Source organism: Lissotriton helveticus, assembly GCF_964261635.1.
Source record: "Lissotriton helveticus chromosome 1_1 unlocalized genomic scaffold, aLisHel1.1 SUPER_1_unloc_51, whole genome shotgun sequence".
Classification (NCBI taxonomy): domain Eukaryota; kingdom Metazoa; phylum Chordata; class Amphibia; order Caudata; family Salamandridae; genus Lissotriton; species Lissotriton helveticus.
This window is the reverse complement of record NW_027611694.1, coordinates 1044847-1066174: the sequence shown is the minus strand read 5'-3', so window position 1 is coordinate 1066174 and position 21328 is coordinate 1044847. Positions and strand designations below refer to the sequence as shown.

The 21328-nt window shown below is 46.2% G+C and overlaps 1 protein-coding gene across 1 annotated transcript in view; it reads left to right on the top strand.

Annotated features, from left to right (window-relative positions):
• Positions 1-1246: 1246 nt before the first annotated feature.
• The window catches only part of LOC144806182 (uncharacterized), a 38784-nt gene continuing 18702 nt past the window's right edge, over positions 1247-21328 (top strand). The window contains exons 1-3 of the mRNA XM_078672601.1: positions 1247-1303; positions 5875-5925; positions 7723-7842. The gene's annotated coding sequence lies outside the window, so the exon portion shown is untranslated. The remainder of the gene's footprint in view (positions 1304-5874; positions 5926-7722; positions 7843-21328) is intronic.

The following is a 21328-nucleotide window of genomic DNA, read 5'->3' as shown; positions in this document are numbered from 1 at the left end:
CACACACACAGACACACAGACACACACAGAGACCAACAGACACACAGACACACATTCAGGAAAGCAAAGTAGGAAAAAACTATATACAGTTGTTCTATGCTCGCATATGTACATTGTTTTAGAAAGATGGTGGAACTGTTGCTTTGAATGCACTTTCTTTTCTTAAGTCACACATGTATGACGCAGCCCAGAGCTCTGAATGTTGCCTCTCAGTGTCCTGAAGATGCCCCCCGCGCTCGAGAGTCACCCCGGGGTCAGAGGCCTCCCTCACCTCTGCTGGAGCCCCGGGGGCCCGGCCGCCTGTGAGGAGTGGGGCCCGGCGTGTTATTCCCCCCAGGAGTGACGCGTGCGGACATGCCGCGAAACAAAACCACACGTCTCGGCTGCGCATGTGCAGAGCGAAGACGGCACTTCCTGACGCCGAGTTAGGTCTTTGCACGGGGTACGGACTGGGAACTGCCCTGGACAGAGGGCGCTCGGTCTCACTGCGCCTGCGCAGACTGTAAAGATAGTCAGTCTTACTGCGCCTGCGCAGAGGAAAGACACCCCCCCCCCTCATAGAGGAGTCGAGTACGGACTGTGAACTGCCCTGGACAGAGGGCGCTCGGTCTCACTTCGCCTGCGCAGACTATAAAGTCCTTCAGTCTTACTGCGCCTGCGCAGAGGAAAGACACCCCCTCATAGAGGAGTCGAGTACGGACTGTGAACTGCCCTGGAGAGAGGGCGCGCAGCCTCACTGCGCCTGCGCACAGGAGAGACACCCCCGTGAACTGCGCTGAACAGAGGTCGCTCGGTCTCACTGCGCCTGCGCGGACGGTAGAAATTGCTCTCACTGCGCCTGCGCACAGCAAAGACCCCATAGAGGAGACGAACCGATTTGCTTTCCGCTTAAATACATCTCAGTTGTATCTCATGCATTGTGTCCCTCATTCTTGTGCTTCTTTGTGTCCCCGCGAGGACCCTGTCCCACCTGTGCTGGCACTGAGCTGTCGCCCTTTACTGTGCTCCGAGCTGTCGGGGCCTGTGCTGTGAATCTTTTTTGCATCGACTTCTGGAGTTGGATTGTAGTAACATCGATGTCCGTCCTCCGCGCATGCGCAGTTGGTCATTCATCAGGCCCTCTAACCCGCGCGCCGCTGCAAGAAACAGTATCTATCCTCAGCGCATGCGCTGTTAATCCAAAGCATCTTTTGCCTGCGCTGTGGGAAGCAGTATCTTGTCCTTGGCGCATGCGCAGTTGTTTATCCACAGGCCTTTGAACCCAACTCACTACAGAGAGCACAGCACCCACATGAAACCCCAGGTGAGGTCATTTATTTCATTTATTTTATGCAGTCTTATAAAGCGCCGTACAATAGAACCAATAGAACCAGTTACATTACATGAGAGAACTGTTACAGGATGGAACAAATAAAAATAGCAGGCCATAGAATCAAAGCGATGCAGGCAAAAGGAACACAATCTCAAGCACAGCAAGCACAGGATGTACAAACAAAAATATAAATATATGTGACAAATTTACAATGACTAAAGAACTTCCTGGCGGGGTCTGGAGGAGAGAATTAGTTCTGAAAGTGTCTTTGGAATAGAAGAGATTTGAGGTCCGCTTTGAAGATCTGGATGGAGGAGATGGCACGGAGCGAAGGAGGAAGCGAGTTCCAGATTCTCACCGCATTACCTGAGAACGATTGTCTGGTGCTAGTAGGGTCTCGAGCGTGCTGTCACAGCATTCATTGTTTTATTTTTTGTTGTCTGCATCGATCATTAGACATGATTATTGTGTATCAACAATGCTCATTGGCCCTCACTGCTGGAGTTGGGTAACTATTTTGAAGGCCTCAGCAAACGCTGAATTTTTTTTTTCGCCTTAAAAGTCTGTCTGATGAGAAGATGGACTTGAATTCCGTTTTTGGCTTTCACCAGAGTAAACGGGGGCAGCCCGTCAATTGAAAGTAGCTCAGATTTTTTTTGGTTTTGCAGAGTTTTATATAGCACGAACTTGACCCAAATCGGGTATCAGAGCGCTTTACATAGCACCAGTTACGTTACATGTGGACACACATACAGTTTTGTTAGGCACGGGGAGATTAAGTGATTTGCCCAGAATCACAGGATGTTTGGCGTCGTTACCGAGACTCGAACTCACGGCCGAGGTCAAGCGCCCTAACCGTTAGGCCAACTCCTCTCCCCACAGTGAAAGAACACACTCACAGTCAGCACTAACAACTGCACTTTATTGCTATCTAGGCTTGGGCGTGCACAGCGGAATCTGATTTGGCTAAAACTCCCTCAAATATGTCTCAACCTCTCTAGGGCCTCAGTAACCAGGTAGCGGTCAGCCAATGCCCATCAGGTAAACAAGCATTGGCATAGCCAGTAGGTCTCGCCTTTGGGACCTTAAAGTGTTTAGTTATCCAGCACAATATCCTTGGTGCAACAACATCAACTGTTGCATGGCTAAACACTTATAAGGTCCCAAAGGCAAGACCTATTGGCTATGCCAATGCTTGTTTTCATTGGTTCCTGTTTGTGCCTTTTAGAGATGCATGCTTCTGTTTCGTCCTCGCGTCTAACTACTCCTGCCTTTTGGTGATCTAGATCACAGGTAATAACATTTTCCCGGGGGCAGCAAAGTCTGGGCTATGCACTTTACTAATACATAAACATCTTATCTGAGCCTCTTGTCACAATCCATTTAAGAATAAACAAATTCACTGAAGAAATGTTGCAAAAATGTAACTGAATCACTCAGTAACCAAGAATGACTCCACAAGCCTGTCTGCTCCGACACTTCTGGAAAGTTAGGGAAGGATTAGCAGAACAAGCTGCTTTTACCCAGAGCAGTGAATGAAAGTATGCGCATAAAAAGCAAGTTACATTGCTATATTGTTTAGACAAAGAAGGTTTAGAACAATATTGCACTTTGCCATGATCAGAATGTGAAGCATGATAATACAAAACGATATGCAATTCCAGGTTACAATATGAATACTTAACACCCTTCATTTAATTAATTCTGGCCTGAGAGGTCCTGACAGTCTGGGGGAAGGAGGGCGTCCATGTTTTTTGCAGGGGGGGAGTGGGGGGTAGGGCTCAAGTTTTGTTACACCACTGACCTGCACATAAACTTAATACACAAAACGTTGTGAGTCAGCCCTTGTCACTGTGCCTCTCAGAGAGCCCCCAAACTTGGAAATTAATTATCTGCTAGCTGCAGGAACATGAGTTATCCACAGAGCACTGTCAGGGAAAGCCATAAGAAGCAGCTAACTTAAAGAAACCCTTCTAATCCCATTCAAGAGTGAGAGGACTGAAAGTAGGCAATCCAAAAGACTTTATTCAGATAGCAACGTATCCATAAAAGTAACACACGTACAGGATAAAAACCAATAGAAAAATAAATAGCTAGCAAAATCCAATCCATAATGTAGCAAAATACAGCAAACCTAGGTAAAGCGCATATTGTGAATAGTACAATACGAATGACTTCATAGATCGCACATAGATTTCCGTGCACCCGTAGCTACTCTCAAAAAGTTGCCAATACGCAAGATCAATTCAACATTGTCCAATTTAAATTTGCAGTCAAGAGCGTCTGTTAAATCAATAGGTGACATTTTTAAAAAATACGAAATTAGCAACCATTATGCATATTTCATATAGTATCTACTTAAGAATAAAAAGTGTAAAAGTGTTTGACCGCTGTGACCATCACATGGACATGGCAGGGAGTCACGTTTTGCGTTATAACTATATGAAAAACAAAGCAAATAACTTACTTTCCCAGCTCTTAGACGGTATAGGAGGCCTCTCTCCCATTGGGACATGGGTAGTGCAATATAACTTGGAAGACAATGCTCAGGGTACGCAATGGATATACATTTTGCAACAGTTTGATTATTCAATTCCCTTTTTAGTCTTTCCGCGCTATAAAGTGGGTACAATGCTGTCTTTAAAACTTTTTTGTCTATTGATACAGATGTGTTCGAATTAGCAAACAGTCTGCCAAGGCTAACGCTTTCCAGACTCTTGACTACCCCAGGAAGCCATGGAATATCCATCCCTTTCTCACAGCGAAGACTACCATCTATTATGTCCCTTGAGAGAGAAGCCTCGGGATTCTTCATTATGGATAGCCAAAATAGTGCAGGGCGGGCCCTTATGATGTCTTCAATGTATCCTAATTTCAGTTCACCTTGACATATGTACAAAGGGGTGGAGATTGGAGCGCCCAAGAGTTGTCTACAAAATTTATTTTCCTCTGATTGGACGCAAGAGCATTTGGCAACACTCCATACCTCTGCCCCATAGGTAGCTATTGGTACACACAGGATCTTAAAAATCTTTAAAAGGGCTGGAATTGTTCCCCATCTTTTAGGGCGGAAGAGACTGAGGATTGAGTTAAAAGCCCTAGAGAACTTACTTTTACAATATGCCAAGTGTTCACACCAGGTGCCGTTCGCAGTAAAGACCATTCCCAGATAAGGTAAAGTAGCAGTGCAAGTTAATTTTTGGTCGCCCACAGAGATAAAATTTAAAGGACATTTCCTTGGCCCACAAGGCATTATAAAAGATTTATTAAATTTTGGGCATAAATCTAGGCCGGACATAAAATCTGTGAAACCTCAAACTAAAGTGCGTAGTGCATTTGGTGTGCGACCAATTAAAACCGCATCATCTCTGTATAAAAGCACTGGGAGAGGTTTGCCTTGAATTCTGGTAACATCATTAGTTAGTGTGATCAGTAAATTGTTAATATATATGATAAATAGAAAAGGGGCCAGAACACACCCCTGTCTGACTTCTCTATCTACACTGATGTCATTGGAAACTTCTCCCCCACCACCAATCCTGACACTTGCTTTCAGGTCCGTATGGAGATAGGCCAAAAAATGAACAAGGGCCTCATCCAGTCCATATTCTAAAAGGATGGACCATAGACGGGACCTATTGACAAAATCGAAAGCTGAGGACAGGTGCATAAGAGCTACGTAAAGTGGCGAGTGCTGTGCAAAAGTGTACTTCCCTATGATCAAATTAAGATTAAGACTTTGCTTGTTTGTGCCACTTTACCCCTGAAACCTAGTTGGCGTTACAGTTCATATCTCATTCCCCTTATTGGATTTTGTCATTTTAGTGTCACTTTGTTCAATACACTTTACTTTATTTTTCTATTTCGGTTTGGGTTTTTTATTGTTTTGCATTTTGACTTTTACTTTTTTGGTTTCTGCATAAACATTTTACATATTACCTTAAGTTAAGCCTGCCTGTTCGGTGCTAAGGTACCAGGGGGTTGATCCTAGGTTAATTGAATGGCTTTGAAAGCTCACTCTGACAATGGTTCTGATTGTTCCTCATCTACCGCAAATAATAATTTAGTTTCTTACAGAAACTATCTAAAATTATCTGCAAAACAGGCAGTTGATAACCTACCAGGCTTGAAGCACCCTGTGGACAAACTGGAATATGGGAATAGTATTGTGTGGCAATAGAACCTCTAAAAAACTTCAACTTGCAGACAAACTAAGAATCACGCTTGAATGTGACAACTTTTTAAAACAAGGTAGTCAGGAAAGTGTGGCGAATACATTGCAGCTCTTTGCATTTTGACAGCCCCAAGCAACTTTGAGAACAGAGTGGATGTATGTAGCAGAGACGAGTCTGTTCACCGAATGTGAGTGGTGATATCCGCTTTGCTGATCTGTCTGAAGTTATGATGCTGCCGACAGTAGCATGTCTGCTAAAAGCGATGGCTTGACTGGTGGAACAATAAAGCCAAATAAGAGAAAGTTATCTTCCAACACCAAAGACTTTGTGACTGAGACCAGTAATACTGAAGACTCTGAGACTCACAGCAGTAATTTCTCCTTTCAGAGCGTTATTGCTGCAGATGGCGTGAAGCCCAGAAGTAAGCACATTACTAAGGTACCAACAACGTTTAATATTGTTCATTTGTATTAACTGGTTCTCTTTTGCAGCATTTAGAAAAGCATTTTCTAGTTTTGTTGCTTTTTGTTTAGTTTTTTATTGTAGGCTGTTATCTTCGGTTTAAAGGGAAAGATGTTGTAGTGTGTGACCTTAATGCTGCAGTTTGCATTTCATTACCATCATTTGCTTATCCTGGAAAATCTAGGGTGTAGGAGGTTTGCTGTTCCAGAGTTCTTTCTTCAGCTTCTGGGCAGTAGTCGCTCTGTGGCGATCTGTGGTCCTGTTTCTCTGCTCTTCTTGTAGCAGCTCCTATCAGAGCTGCATCCTCCCGCCAACAATAATAAGATGCCAGGCATCACCCAGCACAGACTATGATGTGCTACGTCTATCTGCTTGACGCAGTAAGAGCGTGGATAAAGTTCTCCGGGTCTATAAAGCTGTGAATGTAACCTAAGGACTTAAGATGAAATGAAGAGCTTACCTCCTTCCTGAGTGGCTCCAGACTGCTGTGTGCAGACCCGATAGCTGGCAGCACCCTGCAGTATGTATGTATACATCAGCTTATGTTGGAAGTAACCTGCAATATAGTGGCAGGCAGCACCCTGCCACAGAGTAGGATTTCTCATAGTATTTTATTTCCTGACACATTAATGGAGATAGTCTTTTAACTGGCAGAAGAACAACACTGACCACACATTAAAATTGCGTACCCATTAGGAATGGCATTTCGTTCTGCTGGAATAATAACATAATAAAGTTATCTTGTACTCTATGTTGTTGTATAGATTTTTGGCTGCAATGCATTCCATGTTTCATTCAAATGTGCTTTCTACAGGGCACATACACGATTTGCTGCTGTATACTGTGGCAGACTCGGAAATATTGAAAAACTTCATGATTTCTCTTTCAGCACTTCATAGTAAAACCTTTCAATTTTTGACCCAATCATTTGGCAGAAACATAACTTAGTACCATTAAAATAGTTGTGATGGGGAACATTCATGTGGAGTTAGGACTGGCTCGACCAGAGTGCTTGCTGACTCGGAGGAGTATGGAGTTGACCACCTTGCCTGGTCCTGTGTGGAACCAAGCCAGCGATGCTTTGCTGCAGGCTCATTTGCCCTGATAGCTGGTCAACAGTTTGAGGAGGAGGAGGTGAAGAGCTGGCTAAGTGTGCCATGAGGCTGGCAGTTCAGTACATCCCTGAGAAGTGAGCTTTGAGTCATGTAGTGTTCCTCTTATACCACGTGCAATTCATCCTCTCCAAAGCCTCAAGAATTCCTGGGTGTGAAGGGCGGCTAATTCTGATTGGGGGCTTGATAGTTTTCCAGAAACTCATGTTCTTGATTGTTCATGTTTGTCAGTAGTTAATTAAACACTTCCATGGATTGTATCTCTTCAGTGACACAAGTTGCAATAAAAGATTATTTGCTGTTGCAAATAAATATGAATGGCCGACGAGCCTCTGTCTGTCAAAGAATGGAAGGTCTGGGGAACTGTCAGTCATCTCACTGCTAAGCAGAGCAGTGTCATGCTTCATCCTCCGTCAGGCCTCTGATTTTAACCAACATCGCTTAGAACACTGGGACTTTAGAGACCATCCTTTAATGAGAAAAACAAAACTACAAGTCCCATAAGCAATAGGGGCGGAAGGTGTCACGCATGACCTGGGACAACATCAGATTCAGCACATCCAATTCCATTTTTTAAGTATTTGACACAATATTTAATTTATAACCTTTATTTTTTATGGTCATGAGTCACCAGAATACTAAAAACGTCTTTTATTTTCAGGATCAATTAAGTAATGGTCACCAGCTTGGAAGCTCTGTTCATTCTTCAGTATTTGTCATTGATCTCCACGTGTGGCTGGTTTGGTTCTGCCCCCTGCATCGTTCCCAATAACTTGCTCAGGTAAGGAGCTTGTAGCAGCAACATGATAACCCCATACTCGTCTGTAAGAAGTGCGCTCTGAGGCAGGTATCCGATCATTTTTTTGAAACAAGCAAGCGCCAATATCTGCTATGTACATTTGTTAAAATAAAACACAATCAAATCACAGTATACTGTTCCGGAGGTTCAGTCCCAGAGTCATTATCTGTAACTGAATGCAGACACCCTAGGAAGCATGTGCTTTTAAGACAAGTTGCGTTCACTCACCTGATGGTGACATGCTTCATTATTGGGTTATACTCCTCACCATGCCGGCGCTACAATGCCTGGCGGGCACCACCAGAGGGCACTTTGTCGGAGATCTTTTATTAAGTATGCCGGATGAGCATAGTAGGACAGAGGATGTTGTGTCATAAGATGTGAGATTAGTGAAGTCTGAATATAAGATCAACTATCGACCAGTTGCCACAATATAGTTAATGTGATCATACTGGTCCATGTTGATATTAAAAACAGTGGCAAAGAAACTGAGGAACTAATGGCCCCTATCACTGTGTGTAAGTGTCGATCACCTATGGACCTGCTGGTAAGCTGGGGTCTATACTTCAGGTCAACGTTTTTCATGCTTTGTGTAGTCATGGAGCAATCTGTTGGCATTTCATCAGGACCAAATATGGGAAAATGGGTAAATGTGACCTAATCTTCTCCACAGCGTGAGGAGCTCTGTAACTCAAAGCCCTGCACTGTGCATAGGTGATAAGGTACCTATTAACATCTTACTGCCACAGGTGAGCGCTGTCTAACAGAGTGCACTAGATACGGTAACCCTCCTAAAATTCAGGACATACTGACTCATCCAATAATTAGGACGGACGCCGCATCAGAGGACAACTGGTTTGAAAAGCACATGCTTCCTAGGGTTCCTGCGTTCAGTTAAAGATAATGTCTGTGGGACTGAACCTCCAGAACAGTATACTGTGAGTTAATTTATATGAAGAATGTGTATACTGGACTGTCATTTTCCTCAGCATCTCTTGTGCTATGTAAAATAAAACACAACACTCCGGGAGGCCAACACATCTATCATACATTTAATGCAAAAATAGCAAAAGGCCAAGCAAACTAACAAGTGACAATTTTCTTTGCAATGGACGAGAGCATCCACCCTAAAGCAATTTGGAGAATATAATGCTAATGCTACGCAATGTATTTTTATACACTTTTCTCCTAATACAAGTTAATGAAACATGAACACGTGATAGAACCAGTTACTGAAACGACACTAATGAGTAGGAGGCAGGATCTTCTCTCGAGAGGAATGTGAGGAGTCCGTGATGTGCAGATAAAAGATACACAGACAAGCTGCAGAACTCACTGTTTCTGGAAATAACACTTCTGTTTGTCAATATTCAATTTACTACAAGATGCAGGAAAGTGTGCAGATGGACTTCACTAAATAAAATGGTTCTGAGCCCTAATAGAATCATGTAACTTTGCAGGCATATTAAGGCTAACAGACACATCAAATTAATACAAGAATATTGTAATTTGGTAATGTAATATATCAATGCACGTTGTGGCATTCATGTGTAACCAATTATCGGTATTAAAGAAACCAGTATATCCGGTTATGCTTTCTCAATTCCTTCTTCCTAGAGGCCACCACTGCTGCTATCCAGCTGTATTCAGCAGTGCCTCCTGTGACCTGGAATCCTGTATTTAATCAACACCAAAGGTCGTCAATGCTTCTAGCCAACTCCGGTCACTGGTGCCACTCGCACCCCACCACCCTTGCACCTCTTATTCTTTTAGCCAGCTCCAGTCAGTAGTGGCCCCTTGGACCTGTATGTAAGCCTACTAGCCAGCTCCTTTTAGTACTGGCCCCCTGGGACCTGTTATCATTCTAGCCAACTTGAGTCATTAGTAGCACCTTGGGACTAGTGATCATACTAACCAGCTTCAGAAAGTATTGGCTCCCTGAGACCTAGTATCCTGCTAAGTAACTCCAGTCAGTAGGGACCCCTGTACCTTAAATCCTGCTAATATTCAAAACCAGAGGTTAACTCTACTGCCAACCAGTTCCAGTCAATATTGACTTGCATTGTTAGCCTGCTTGTCATGAATACCAGAGGCCAGCATTGTTGCTAACCAGCTTCAGTCAGTATTGGCTCCCTGAGACCTATTATCCTGCTAAGTAACTCCAGTCAGTAGTGACCCCTGTACCTTAATTCCTGCTAATATTCAAAACCAGAGGTTAACTCTACTGCCAACCAGTTCCAGTCAATATTGACATGTATTGTTACCCTGCTTGTAATGAATAACAGAAGCCAGCGTTGTTGCTAGCCAGCTCCAGTCACCATTGGCCCGTCACATATTATCCTCAATAGGATCAATGCCCAAGGCCTGTGCAGCTGCTAACCTGCTCTAGTCAGCAGTGACTTCCCGGACCTGTTATTCTGCATATAATCAGCATGTCTTCAGACCTAAATACACTCACCCCACATCCTTAGTGTATAATAGCAATTATTTACTTACATCATACAGTAGGTAACGCACTATATCACACGATCCCAAAAACAAAGAAAATAAAAAAATGCCTAAGCCTTCAGTACTCCACCTTGTCAAAAATGACCAAATCACACCAAGCACTATAGCCTGCCACATCACATGGCACACTCAGCCACAACATGACGATACCACAGCATGGATTTGGGGCCATTAATCCTCTGTTCTAGGCATGTATGCTGTAGATGCACATGCTTTGCATACTCCTGCCATCTTGTGTTGGGTCCGGATGTTTGCAAGTTGTTTATCTTTGAAGAAGTCTTTCCAGTCACGAGGTAAGGTGACCACCTTTCGGTGATAGTGCACATGGGCATTGACTCCATTGTTAGATTGTTTTTTACCCCAAACGGGTTGGGGTGCATATTGCTGCACTCCGAAACCGCTCTTCGGGTTCCCCTCAGTGCGCAGTCCACTCTACCCTCAACTGTATTGTTTCAGTACGCGTTTCCCTGTTCTCCTCGTTTCAAATAGTTTGGAAAACTCTCAATTTTTGACAGAAAACCTTGTGGGCAACCGTCGGGCCTTGCTGCGTAGGGCCAGCCATCTGCAAATGGAACAGACTCCATTCCATTTCTGTCCTGAGTGCCACACCAAGTACCCTCCACCGACGTACATCAAGTTTGTAACTTGTTCCTCTCTCCGGAGCACAAGAAGGAAGACTGCGACCCTTGTAAGTCGTTTCGGTCCAAGAGGACTCTACCCGATCATCAGGCTCGATGACAAGAGAGGCAGCATCAAAGCGTTCAGCATGAGAAGAAGCTCATCTCGATGCCAGAGCACAATCGCTGGGGCATGCTGGGGCAGTCATGTGATTGCAATTCTACGTCATGCCAGTACCATAGGCGACAGACCAAATGTATAGGTTATCTTGCGCCCTTCTGACATCTAAACAGGCCTAATAAACAGCATTTGGGTGTCAGCTCAATACTAAGTTGTGTGGCATGCACCATTTCTTCGACAGCTTGTTGCTAGAAGGAGTGTATTGCATCGCAGGACCATGGTTAATGTACGAAATCAGCCCCCACAATGTTGCAGCGCAAGCATATATCTGGCCAAGACCCGACCATTCGATGAAGGTCTTGTGCCGTTTAGTAGGTTCTTCGCAGAAAATTATAATGTATCAGTCGAAAATGGGCATTACTAGAAACCATGCGTATTAGTTCACAGGCCTGCTGCCAGTCTTGATCTTCCATTGGAATGTCAAAGTCTAAATTCCAGGCCTCTCGGGCCCGTGTGTAGTGCCTACTGTATCTGATCGCATTGTTCTGTAAAGATGCATAATTAGGTGTCTACACGCACCATAGGTTAGCAGTATCTCAAGAGTTGGAGTATGCGGCGGAGCTGTCGGACAGCATGGCCAGTTGTGCTTAGTTGTGTCTGCCAAGCACGCATGTTGTAAAAATTGCCCCTGGCTTAGACCAAACTCTTTGCGGGCATGTTTAAAGGGGATAAGTCTCATCTGGGTACAATTCACCTTATTGCTCGCATCTCCCTCCCTCCATGCCTGGAAGGACATACTGAGTGCCATCTGCCTGATTTGTTTTAATATCCAGATTGGGAGCTCCCTATGGAATGGTGCGCGCTTAAGTACTCTCACTACAAACCAATGCCATACTCTGGCCGTTTGTCGCACAATATATGGATTAGCTCTTGGTGTTCCCGATTCTTCCATTAACAGCTCTGGAAGACAACCAGCATCCACCATTCCTGCCGAGAGCCGAATTTGCCAACTAGGGACTGTGTTGAGCCATCGAGCTGCGTGTTGAAATTGAACGGCATAATATTAGGGGTCCAAATCCCCCGCTGCATACGTCCTGGTCAGTGTGGCCAAAGCCACTCTGCTATGTGTAATGGCCTTGTTGAAAGATTTAACAAGACAATGAAGGGCATGATCGGTGGACTTCCTGAAAAACTCAAAAGAAGATGGGATGTCTTACTTCCCTGCCTGCTTTTTGCCTATTGGGAAGGGCCACAGAAAGGAGTAGGGTCCTCCTTATCTTAACTTCTGTTTGGGTTTCCTGTCGGTACCACTGTGCCTTGTGAAAGAGGGATTGGAGAAACCTCTTGTTGAACCTTAGCAGATATAGTGGACTATGTGTTTGGCTTTTGCTCCAGGATGTATGAGTACGTGGAAAAAGCAAGCAAAAACGTTGTGGCCAGCCTAGCTCCAGAAGCTCTGGTGATGCCAAAAGGCTGCTATGGTTGAGTTCCAGCCTGGGCAGATGGTGTGGGTTTTGAGGCCTGTGGCTCCTAGGGCTTGGCAAGGTAAGTGGAGTAGACCCTACCCTATCCTAGAAAGAAAAGGGGCGGTCACCTACCTGGTAGACCCTGGCTCTGACAGGAACCCCGAGAGGGTCGTCCATGCCCACCGCCTTACACCCTAATATGACATGGCAGATGTGACCATGCTCGTGGTTACAGATGAGGATCAGGAAGCAAAGAGTGAACCTGCCCCTGACCTGTCCAGCAATCCAAAAGATGGGTCAGTGGAAGGTGCCGTCTTGTCAGACACCCTACCTGCCCATCAGGAGACTGATTGCAGACAAGTCCTAAATCAGTTTGCTGAGCTCTTCTTTTTGACCTGTCGCCAGACTAGCTGGTGTATCCATGCTGTAGACGCTGATGAAAGGCTACCTTTCGAGAATAAAACATACAGGCCGACTGAACATGTGATAGAGAGCATCAAAGCTGAAGTACGCATGATGCTGGAATTGGGAGTTCTAAAGCCTTCTGAGAGCCCCTGGACCTGCCCAGTTGTCTTAATCCCCAAGCCTCATAGCCAGGATGGTAAGAAAGAAGTGAGGTTTTGTGTGGACTATTGGGGCGTGAATGCTGTGATCAAAACTGATGCATGCCAAATTCCATGGGCAGATTAACTTATTGACAGGTTGGGAGCAGCCAAGTATCTGAGTATGTTTGATCTCACATCAGAGTACTGGCATATAGGTCTGACGACTCCAGGAGCAAAATAAATATCTGCATTTTCAACCCCAGATGGGTATTATCAGTTCACTGTAATGCCCTTTGGTTTGAAAAATGCATCTGCCACTTTTCAAAGGTTGGTGAACTAAGCCCTTGCTGGATTGGAATCCTTGAGTGCAGCATATCTACACAATATTGCTGTTTTTAGCTCTACCTGGCAGGATCACCTGATCCACCTTAGGAAAGTACTGGAGGCCCTGAGAAGTGCAGGCCTCGTTATCAAGGCATGCAAGTGCAAGATAGGGCAGGGAAAGGTTGCATACTTGGGTCACCTTGTGAGTAGAGGCCAGGTTCAACCCTTACAACCCAAGTTCTCTTCCAGGGGATCCTCATCAATAGTCATAAGCACTGAATATTCCCGCCCACATGCGGGGACCCCGGAAATAATATAAAAATATATATGTAAATCACATATAACTAGCTCGACATATATGTATGCTCATATATAATTTTTTCTCACACCAATGCAGCCCCAAAACTGAGGCTAAACAATGTAATTACTCATACATATACTAAATTATCAAGCAAATAAAAAACATATTAGGTCAAATGGCCCGTGAACTCTGTGTTTTAAGAAGCAAAATATTCATAAATCATGAAAATTGCTAATAAATAGATATTGTTAGCCCATAGGCTGCATTGTTAAAGCAAAAGCATAGAAAATGAAACCATTTTCAACAAATAAAACTGGCACCGTGCCGTTAAGGCAGCTATGACCCCTGGCTTCCCATCGTGCCTCAGGGGTGACAGTTAGGACAGTTGTTCTTTCCAGCTCCTTCAGTCAGGACCCTGGTGTAACAGCTCCTCCCTTTTTTGACTTTCTGTCAAAAAATACTAGGGATTTTCCTCAATTTTTACTTTCACTTGACGTCTTTTAAGCTTAGAGTGTTAGTGCTGCCTTTTTTGACTTCCAAAAAAAGAATATTTTTGTCAAAATGCCTTCTATTCTTGACACCTGCCCTTCCTGTGGGAAGAAGAAGGCCAGGACCTGTGTGTACCCTCTGTCTCTGTGAGACACACTCTGCAGACCCTTGTGAACACTGCAAGAATCTTTCTAGGAGAACCCTCAAGGATAGAGAGAGGATAAGGATCTATGGCCTCTCTGAAAGAGGTAGGCCTCCTGAGAGACAGAAAAAATGAAGGACGCGATCGACGTCGAGAGAAGTCCCGACTTGTTCACTTTCGGCGTCAGGATCAGTGTCGAAGCTTCCAGCGGCGACGAAGACGACGTCGAAGACGAGTCATCTTCCTTCAACGATGAAGACCTCAGCGTCGAGATCCAAGGTACCTCCGCTGACGTCAACCGTCGACGCAGCATCATAGGCCTTCGACGGCGAAGCTTCCTCCGTTGACGCCTAGTCATAAGTGTTCGACGTCGAGGCACACTCTGGCGTCTCACCACCGGTGCTTGACATCGAGACACACTCCGTCGTCACCTCACCACCGGCGCTCAACGTCGAGACACACTCCGTCGTCACCTCGCCACCGACGCTCAACGTCGAGACACACTTGGTCGACGGATCATCACCGGCACTCGACTTCGAGGCAGTCTCCGTCGCAGCATCCTCCGTCGTCGTCAAAGCATCGACTCTCGACGTCGAGTCGTATGTCGTCGACTTCTCAACACCGAAGTCCGACGTCGAGGCAAGTCTCTCCATCTGAATCCCAGAGGTGTTCGACGTCGAGCCATAGATCTCCGCAAGGAGAGGTTCAACTAGCCTCGGAGCAGCTTCCATCATCGGTGTCGAGGCCGTTCCTGCCCAGGTCCACGTCGACCCAGAAAGCTACGATGTCAAGTTTACCATCTCCGTCGCCAGGTCACAGACAGCCGTCGCAGCAGAGATCTCCACAGTCGGCGTTGGCGGCAGAGGGAGAGACGACCTCAGGGAGACACTCTAGGTCTACTGAGCATTCTCCTGGGAGCAGGAGTCTTCCTGCTAAAAGGAAGACGGGTCCAGCGGATGAGGCATCACGGAGTCGCTCAAGATCCCGGTCTAGAAGCCTTTCCAGAGAGAATTTGCCTCCAGTGAGCCTTTCATCATCTTCTTCAGGCTCTCACTCTTCTCACCGGAATAGATCTCCAGATGTAGTGATATATTCCTCCAACAGTGAGAGGTCCAGGCATTCTCCTGATGGTTCGCTGCATGAACAGAGGAGATCACCCCCACCAACAAGTTTGCCTGTGAGGAGAGATACTCAGAATTCGCCCTCCATCAGGTTGTCACCAAGATGGTACAGGCCTCTCCATCACAGGGCGCCAGACAAGGAAACAGCAGCCAGGCTGGCAGCAGCTCGAGACAAACCAGTGTCCAGGCCCAGAGAACAATCGCGCACCCCGGTGTGCTCCAGCAGACGGAGGTCCAGGTCTAGGAGCAGAAGAAGGGAACGCAGATCTCCCACTTCTTCCTCTTCCCCTACTCGATCTCATAGGGATTATTCTCAGACCTTGACGGACAGTCCTCCATCCAGAATATATCCCGTGGATGACATCTTTACCTTTCAAGACATCTTGGGCAGAGGGGCTCTTAAGCTGTGTGTTCCCATGACAACGCACCAGACCAAAACCTCAGTTATTTTTTAGACTTTGCATCATAGGTCTGCGCCCAAACCTCTGCTACCCTTGGTTCCGGGGATTATAGAACCGGTTATGGTGGTGTTCCTCACGCCAGCGACAATAAAGGCCGCTCCAGTGAGGATTCTCAAGAAATATCGCTTGCCAGAGGAGGATCCACTCTTCCTCAGAGGCGTTCGGCCACCAGACTCGGTCATCATCGCAGTGGTGAAAAAATCTCATGCTGTAGCTTCCTCCTCCACAGTACCTAATGTTAGGGGAGAGCAAGTCACAGGATTCATGTGGAAGAAGAGTCTGCAACACCTCAGCCTCACTCCTGAAAGTATCCAATGCGATATCGCTTTTGGGCCGCTATGATAGGTCCCTGTGGGATTCTCTGCAGTGGTTCATCGAGAAACTTCCGCAAGAGGACGAAAGGACTTTGAGGAGATTCTCTTGGAGGGCATTCAAGTCTCCAACCAAATCATCAGCGCTGCAGCGGAAGGTGCGACCCTCTCAGCGCATGGCTATGCCCCCGGAGTGTGTGCAAGAAAGTCTTCCTGGCTACGTCTTACTGCATTGAAACCAGAAGCTCAATCCCGGATCTTGAACTTGCCTTTTTCAGGAACATCGTTGTTTGGGGCAGGTACCGATGAAGAGATGCAGCGGATAAAAGCATAATTAGACCCTCTTAAAGCTGTGGGGATTGAAAAGAAAAAAGAGTTTCAGAGGAGGTTTCGTCCCTACAGTAAAGTCTCTTCCAAGCAGAGGGTTCAAACCCCTCAGTGGCAGAAGGGTCAGGACCAACAGGGGCAGCAGAAGTCTCAATATAGAGGCAGGCGTAATTCCAGAGGTGGTGGAAATCTGCGCCAGGGCAACAATTCCAACAAAGCCCAATCCAAGCCATTAGTCCTTCCTTCCCCCAGCGCCGTTAACCACTCCAGTGAGGGGAAGCATCGCGCATCATATGGAAGAGTGGCATACCATTGCAAAAGATCGCTGGGTGTTAGCTACACTTCAGAATGGATACTGTCTTAATTTCCAACAACTGCCTACACCCGTTCCTCCAATGCCAACATCAAGTCATCAGCTGAAACTTCTGAAAAAAGAAGTGGCTATCCTTCTCGAAAAGTCGGCCATCGAGAGGGTGCCAATCTCTCAAAGGGGGAAAGGAGTGTATTCTTGATATTTTCTAGTCAGGAAAAAGGGCCAGAAAGCAGAATACAGACCCATTCTGGACTTGAGAACACTCAATCTGTATGTCAAGAAAGAGAGGTTTTGCATGTTGGCGCTTCATCAAATATATCCGCATCTCACGAGAGGAGATTGGATGTGTTCGCTGGACCTACAAGATGCATATTTTCATGTGCCGATCGCTCACAATCACAGAAGATTGCTTCGGTTCCGGTTGGGGACCTCTCACTTCCAGTTCAAAGTCATCCCGTTCGGGTTGAAGTCAGCACCTCGAGTGTTCACGAAGTGTGTCGCAGTGGTAGAGGCCGCTCTACGCCGCAGGGGTGTCTTCGTGTACCCATACCTGGATGACTGGCCGTTGAAAGGTCCTTCCCCAGACAGTGTAAGAAATCAATTTCTGAGCTGCATCGACCTCTGCCACCGGTTGGCTCTGCATGTGAACTTCAACAAGCCAATCTCACAGCCTACTCAGAAGATACATTTCCTGGGAGCTCTGCTAGACTCCGAGGTAGGAAAAGTGTTTCCTTCGGAGAAGAGACAGTGTTCCATAGTTCAGAAGTGTCAACTGGTGCTTCGCAGCAAGGACCTAAAGGTGCGAAGGATTGCCTCCCTGCTAGGGTCGATGGCATCCTGCATTTTCCTGGTCCCGAATGCCAGACTACGAATACGTCCTCTTCAGCAGGATCTGGAGGACAAGTGGGATCAACAGTCAGCATGCTGGGATGACAAAATCACACTGTCAGACGCAGCACGGGCATCCATTCCTTGGTGGGCAAAGAAGAAAAATATGCAGGTCGGAATTCTGTTCCATCAAACTCCTCCTGCCCAGACGTTAATCACAGATGCATCTTTGCAAGGATGGGAAGCACACATGGGTCATCTCCAAATGCAAGGTCTGTGGTCCCTCAAAGAGCGTACTTACCACATCAACATGCTGGAGTTGAGGGCAGTCCACTTCGCCCTCAAAGCGTTCCTTCCCTCGATTCAGGACTCGTCCGTGTTAGTACAGACGGACCCCACCATCACAATGTACTACCTGAACAAGCATGGAGGTACACGCTCACGGGCTCTTTAGCTGGAGGCCCAAAACATTTGGCATTGGCTCCTGGCTCGCAATCTATCAATCACAGCAGTCCACCTCCCAGGATAACAGAATGTGACGGCGAACGCTCTAAGCCGGCATTTCGAAGACAGAGAAGACTGGGTTCTTAACGACAAGGTTGTCGAAGACATCTTCCAGTCTTGGGGTCGTCCCACCATAGATCGCTTCGCGGACGACGAAAACACCAAATGCCGAGACTTCACCTCAAGATTCTACCGCCCAGGGTCAAAAGGGAATGCCCTTTTGATAAACTGTTCAGGTGAATTTGTGTACGTCTTTCCACTCCTTCCGCTGATCCCGAAGGTGGGGAGCAAGCTGACGAACTCGTACACAGCGATGAGCCTCATCGCCCCCGATTGGCCGAGACAATGGTGGTACACGGACTTTCTCCATCTGTCAGTGAGCCCGCAAAGGAAGCTGCCATGCAGGCCGGACCTGCTATCCAAGATGAACGGGAGGATTCATCATCCCAACCTTCCGTCACTGAGCTTGCCAGCATGGCTCCTGAGGTCATACAATACGGCCACCTAGGACTTCCGCAAGACTGCATGTCCATATTAAAAGAGGCACGGCGTCCTTCCACAAGACATTCTTATGCATGCAAGTGGAAGCGCTTCTATATGTGGTGTATGCAGAACGACTTAGTGTATCTGGCTAAAGCTGGGTTGAAGTTTAATTCTATTAAAGTGCATTTTGCTGCGATAACAGCTTATAGGCGATCACCTTCCCAACCTTCTTTTCTTCCAGTTGCAAGCTGTGAAGGATTTTCTGCAGGAGTTCGAAAAGGTTTATCCCCCAGTGCGACCTCCGTCACCCCCCAGGGAGGTGAACCTGGTGCTATCAAAATTGTTGGGTCCACCTTTTGAACCCATTTATAAAGCAACTTTGCAGCATATTTCGTGGAAGGCTGCTTTTTTGGTAGCAATCACGTCGGCTCGCAGGGTGAGCGAAATTCAAGCTCTCTGTGCCAAAGAGCCTTACACAGTGTTCCGTCTGAATAGGGTAGTGTTGAGAACACATCCTTCTTTTCTACCTAAGGTGGTGTAAAATTTTCATGTAAACCAGACCATCTCTCTACCCACCTTTTTTCCCAATCCCTCCACACCAGCTGAGAGGGCATTGCATTCTTTGGACCTGAAAAGAGTTCTGAAATTTGACCTTGATAAGTCCAAAACTATACGTAAGTCTGATTAGTTATTTGTCAACTATGGATCGATCAGACCAGGTTATGCAGCCTCGAAACGTTCTATCTCAAGGTGGATAGTTTCTTGTATTAAGCTGGCTTATCAGTTGGCGGAGAAGACCCTGGGTGTTTTTCTCCCAAGGCGCATTCTACCAGAGGGAAAGCAGCTACTGCGGCTTTTCTTAATAATTTGCCTATGTCTGAGATTTGTAAGGCAGCGACCTGAAATGTATATGTAAATGTAAATGTTTTTGTGCTTGTATAGTGCACAGCTACCCGCTGTGGGTTTCCCGGCGCTTGTACGAATACCGCAAGGGAACCCTTCCTGGCTTTCCCTGTGAAGTGTCCACTCCTGGGCACCCCCATGTTGCAGACCAGGCATCCCTCGCGTTGTGGGGGCCGTTGTGGAGACTAAGCAAGCTATTGCCCAGAGTTGCAGCCTGGGACCTATGATCAGAATAGGCACTGAGGCGAGAATATCCGGTCAGGGGAATTAATGAGCCCGAGACCCGCCGAGGCAGGAATCGAACCCTGGTCCCTGGCCAGAGCTCTGCATCGAGGTCTGCCTGCTCTAACCATTGAGCCACACTTCTCCACCTGAAGGTCCGTCCATACATTTACCAGGCATTATTGTCTAGATTCAGACGCTAGAGCAGGTACCCAAGTAGGCCTTGCGGAATCTGTTTAACAGCTAGCATGGCTGTTACAATTGTTTTGGTTGGGTCATGTTTCTTCTCATTTGCCTGCTGGTGGTTGGTTGGGCTTGCTATTCTAGTCAGTGCTTATGACTATTGATGAGGATCCCCTGGAAGAGAAGGATAAGTTACTTCCCTGTAATCCTAGTTCTCTTCTAGGGGTATCCTCATCAAAGTCATAAGCAACCCAGCCGCCTCCCCAGGCAAATGAGTTATGACTATGTGTTTCTAATTCATTGTTGAGCCCTGTCTTCAGGGTTATGCAAATAACAACTGACCTCACTGTCACCCCTGAGGCATGATGGGAAGCCAGGGGTCATGGCTGCCTTAAAGGCACGGTGCCAGTTTTATTTGTTGAAAATGGTTTAATTTTCTATGCTTTTGCTTTACAATGCAGCCTATGGGCTAACAATGTCTATTTATTAGCAATTTTCATGATTTATGAGTATTTTGCTCATTAAACCACAGAGTTCAAGGGCCATTTGACCTAATGTGTTTTTTATTTCCTTGCTAATTCAGTACATGTATGAGTAATTACATTGTTTAGCCTCAGTTTTGGGGCTGCATTGGTGTGAGAAAAAATGATATATGTGCATACATATATGAGGAGCTAGTTATATGGGATTTACATATATATTTTTATATTATTTCCAGGGTCCCTGCACGTGGGCGGGAATATTCATTGCTTATGACTTTGATCAGGATACCCCTAGAAGATAAATACTGGAAGAGAACTCAGGCATCTAAGTCTCTTCCTGAGACACATTTGCCTAAAAATAATGGGTCTCTCGTCGTCGATGAAGACTTCCGCTGCCACTGCTACGACAACGACTTCTACCTTCTCTTCTCAACCTACAATGATTATGCTGTCGGCGTCCTCTCAGTTGATGTTTGTCATGGTGTCGGTGAAGCCTCGCCCGTCTGCCACCTCCCTCACTTCGTTGTCGACGAAAAAGAGGTATGTCTCCAGTAAGTCACCGACGGATGCCTCCTCGCCGACGAGACGGTCGATGGCTCTCAAGGCTCTACCTGCTTCGTCAACAGATGCCTCGTCGACGGTTGCCTCAATGACAGCACAGAAGCCTTCCCTTACGTTACTTCGTCGTCGACCGCTGAGTTGTCAGCGGCATCCTTGGTTCCACCTTCAGCTTTGATGTCTCTAATCCCCTTGAACTCTTCAGCAACACTTTTGCCGCCTTCAGGAACGACGGATGTTTCCCTACTTCAACGTAGGA